General features: G+C 41.0%; 1 non-coding gene across 1 annotated transcript; it reads left to right on the forward strand.

Moving 5' to 3' along the window:
* Positions 1-2,598: 2,598 nt before the first annotated feature.
* LOC118636724 lies at positions 2,599-2,701 on the forward strand. Its single transcript, XR_004960711.1, has one exon. It is a non-coding gene; the product is annotated as a U6 spliceosomal RNA (small nuclear RNA).
* Positions 2,702-4,904: the final 2,203 nt, after the last annotated feature.

Raw genomic sequence — 4,904 nt, forward strand, 5'->3', positions numbered from 1 at the left:
TATGCTGTCTACAAGAAACCCATCTGACAACAAAAGACTCACACAGGATGAAAGAGAAGGAATAAAAAAAATTAACAAGAAAATGTAAATGAAGAAAAAGCTGTTGTAGCAATACTCATATCTGACAGGAGAGACTTCAAAACGAGGGCCACAATAAGAGACAAAGAAGTTCACTACATAATATTAAAAGAATCAATCCAAAAAGAGGATATAACCCTGGTAAACATATATACACCAAAAACAGGGGCACCAAAATATATTTTAAAACTTCTGCAGGACTTCAAGGGAGAGATCAATAGCAATACAATCATAATGGGTGACTTTAACAAGCCACTGACACCACTGGATAGATCTTCCCGACAAAAAATTAGCAGGGACATAGAGTCCTTACAAGACAAACTAGATCAGTTGAAATTCATTGATATTTATAGAGCATTTTACCACTAAGCAGCAGAATATATATTCTTCTCAAGTGCACATGGGACATTCTCAAAGAGAGACCACATGTTAGGACCCAAAGTAACTCACTACAAATTCAAAAAGATTGAAATTATATCAAGCATCTTCAGAGATCACAGTGCCATGAAACTAGAACTCAATTACAATAAAAACACACAAAAACATTCAAACAACTAAAAGCTAAATAGCATGATATTAAACAAATGGGTTCCTAATGAGAACATGAAAGAAATTAAAAACTTCCTGGAAACCAACGAAAACCAACACACAACAAGACAATATCTATGGGACACAGCAAAAGCAGTCCTGAGAGGGAAGTTCATAGCACTACAGGCCTATCTCAAGAAACAAGAAAAATTATTAACTAAATGTCTAACCCTACTATTTAAAGAATTAGAAGGTAAACAAAAAGAAAAACCCAGAGCTAGTAGAAGGAAGAAAATAGTATAGGTCCGAGGAGAAATAAATGACATAGAGACCAAAATAACAATTTAAAGATCAATGAAACAAAAAGCTGGTTCTTTACAAAGATAAACAAGAACAATGGACCTTTAGCCAAACTCACCAAGAAACAAAAAGAAGAAAACCAAATGAACAAAATCAGAAAGAGAAGTAACAACTGACTGCAAAGACATACAAAGTATCATCAAAACACATTATGAACAATTATACGCCAACAAGTTGTACAATTTAGAAGATATGGACAAATTTCTAGAAACACACAGCCTCCTAAAAGTGAACCATGAAGAGATAGAAAACTTGAACATGCTTGCTTCTGTAGCACGTATATTTTTTTTTATTGATTAATTTTTGTTACAAATGATTCTCCTTTTTTCCCCCACTGATTTCCCCCTCCCCCTTCCCTCCCTGCCCCTTCCCCAGATTGTTGTCCATGTCCACTGTTCATGCATACATGCATATAAGTTCTGTGGTTCATCCCTCTCCCACCTCCCCACTCCTTAGGGAATTGTCCTCAAACTGTTATGTTCATTATATTCCACAAATCAGTGAGATCATATGAAATTTGTCTTTCTCTGTTTGGCTTGTTTCACTTAGGATGATACTTTCCAGGTCCCTCCATGTAGTCTCAAAGGATAAGAGCTCTTTCTTTCTTACCGCTGCGTAGTACTCCATTGTGTATATGTACCACAGCTTTTTGATCCATTCGTCTACTGATGCGCTCTTGGGCTGTTTCCAGATCTTAGCGATTGTAAATAGTGCTGCTACAAAGATGGGGGTACATATATTCTTTCTGATTGGTGTTTTATGCTTCTTAGGGTATATTCCTAGAAGTGGGATCACTGGGTCAAATGGGAGATCAATTTTTAATTTTTTGAGGTGACACCATATTGTTTTCCATAGTGGCTGCACCAGTCTGCATTCCCACCAACAGTGTACTAGAGTCCCCTTTTCTCCACACCCTCGCCAACACTTGTTGTTTGATGATTTGTTGATGGTGGCCATTCTGACAGGTGTGAGGTGATACCTCATTGTTGTTTTGATTTGCATCTCTCTGATGATTAGTGATGATGAACATTTCTTCATATGTCTCTTAGCCATTTGTATGTCCTGTTTGGAGAGGTGTCTATTTAGTTCCTCTGCTCATTTTTTAATTGGATTCTTTGTCTTCCTTTTGTGGAGTTGTATGAGCACTCTATATGTATTGGAAATTAACCCCTTATCTGATATATCATTGGCAATTATGCTCTCCCATACAGTGGGTAGCCTTTCCGTTTTGATGATTGTATCTTTCGCTGTGCAGAAGCTTTTGAGTTTGATGTAGTCCCATGTGTTCATTTACTCCTTTGTTTCTATTGCCTTAGGTGATGTGTCAGTAAAAATTCTGCTGCGTATGATGTCTGAGATTTTGTTGCCCACAGTCTCCTCTAGGATTTTTATGGATTCATGAGTTACATTTAAGTCTTTTATCCATTTTGAGGTTATTCTCGTGTAGGGTTTAAGTTGATGGTCTAGTTTCATTTTTCGGCAAGTAGCTGTCCAATTTTCCCAGCACCATTTATTAAAGAGGCTGTCCTTACTCCACTGTATGCTCTTGCCACCTTTGTCAAATATTAATTGAGCATATTGCCTAGGGTCCATTTCTGGGTTCTCTATTCTGTTCCACTGGTCTATATACCTGTTCTTGTGTAGCACGTATATTAAAATTGGAATGATACAGAGAAGATTAGCATGGCCCCTGCGCAAAGATGACATGCAAATTCGTGAAGCATTCCACATTTTTGACCCAGCAAGGAGTATGCAATCCAATTGCCTGTGGGTCCTGCGGGGTGCAGAAGCACCAGAGAAGCCCCTAAGACCCAGCAGGGACTGTGCCATTCAATTACACGTGCGACCCAGCAGAAACTGTGCCATCTAATTACACAAGAAATCTGGGGGAGCTGAAGCACCAACGAGGCCCATGCGACCCACGAGGGACTGTGCCATTCAATAACCCACAAAACCTGCTGGGTGCTAAAGCAACAGAGACGCCTATGTGACCCAGAAGGGACTGTGCCATCTAGTTACCCGTGGGGTGCTAAAGAACCAGAAAGGCTTATGGCACGCAGCAGGGACTGCACAATCTAGTTAACCATGGGGCCTGAGGGGTGCTGAAGCATCAGAGAGGAGTGTGCGACCAACCAGGAAATCCACTATCTAAATAAACATGGGGCTTGTGGGGTGCTGAAACACAAGAGTGGCCTGTGTGACCCAGCAGCCCATAACATAGGCACAGAGCCTGGTCCCTAGAGGGAATGTGTGATCCAGTTACCCGTGGGACCTGCAGGGTGTGGGGGCACCAGAAAGGCCTGGGCAACCCAGCTGAACACAAGATAGGCTTAGATGATGTGAAAAAAGGAGGTGGAGTGAATAGAAGCCACACAGACAATCTCCCAGGACCAAACGGGAATTACAACTGAAATAAAGACAAATCCTCAGAAAAAAGCAACAGAAAAACAGCAGAACAGGACCATATAACCAGAGACTCTGGTAGTATCTGCAAAGGCATGGGAGGGTGGTGGGCTAGGAGCCCATTAACAGCAGCAGTCTTAGCTGTGAGCAGAGCCCTTGGGGAATAAAGACCAAGCCTGCTCACCAGCGCAGAGAGCAAGGACAGAGCACTAAAATAGTTACAGCCACCCATGTGGGGGCTATGGCAGAGGGAGAGAAGACTGGGCTGGAACTCTGTAAAGACACCTGAGATTTGGAGGACACTCATAGTTTTTACTGAGTTGCAGCCACAAAGGACAGTGGCCAGTGTGCTCCTTCCCAGAGCTGTGGGGAAAAGCAGCAGCCCACCCCCCCTTCTAGGAGATTCAACCTTTCCCATGTGAGGCAAAGAAATAAAAAATAAGGCTCATTAAACATGAGCATCTATCTCACCCTCTGGAAATCCTCTTAGGCAGAACACCAGTGCTACATTCCAAGGCACTGAGTAACTAAGACTGCTAACCACCAGGAAAAAGCTAGAGGATAACTGAACCTTTCCTGGGCTTGCAAATATACCCAGGAAAGTAAGACTTGACAGTGGTGTTTAACGTGGGCCTACCCAGGCTCATCCAAACCCAGTAGAGGGAGCCACAAACAGCAGAACATCAACACCCACAGGAAAAATTTGGCAGGCTCCAAAACCCACTCAGATAGTCAAAATGGTGAAACATAGAAACAAAAGCCAAATGAAAGAACAAGAGACCTCTACCAAAGATTAAATAAATGAGGTGCAGTTAAGCAAATTAACAGAACTAGAATTCAGAGCCATGATCTTGAGGAAGCTCAACAGCATGGGTAAGGACATGAGCACCATGAGTAAAGACATAGAAATGTTGAAAATCAACCAGTTTTGAATTAAAAACCACCAATAAGAAATGAAGAATGACATATCAGAAATAAAGAACACAGTGTAAGGTCTAAAGAGCAGAGTAGAGGAAGCCAAGCACAAGATCAGTGAATTAGAAGACAGGGTAGAAAAATCAACCAATCAGAAAACCAAAAGAAAAAAATAATTTAAAAAAAAGAAGATAGCTTAAGAGAATTGTGGGACAACTGAAAATGTAATAACATTTGCATCATAGGAGTCCTCGAAGAGGAAGAAAATGGGCAAGGGTTAGTGAATATGTTTGAAGAAATAGTGACAGAAAATTTCCTAAGTTGGTGAAGAAAGAAGGCATTCAAGTTCAAGAAGCACAGAGAGCCCCAAGTAAGAAGAACCCAAAATGGCCCACATCAAGACACATAGTAATTAAAATACCAAAAATTAAAAACAAAGAGAGTTTTCTAAATGCAGCCAGAGATAAGCAACAAGTTACCTACCAAGGAAACGCCATAAGGCTCTCAGCTGACTTCTCAACAGGAACACTACAGGCAAGAAGGGAGTGGCATGAAGTAATCAAGGTCATGAAAAACAAGGATCTGAATCCAAGACTACTCTATCCAGCAAGGCTATCATT

Source organism: Molossus molossus, unplaced genomic scaffold, assembly GCF_014108415.1.
Source record: "Molossus molossus isolate mMolMol1 unplaced genomic scaffold, mMolMol1.p scaffold_m16_p_2, whole genome shotgun sequence".
Lineage (NCBI taxonomy): Eukaryota > Metazoa > Chordata > Mammalia > Chiroptera > Molossidae > Molossus > Molossus molossus.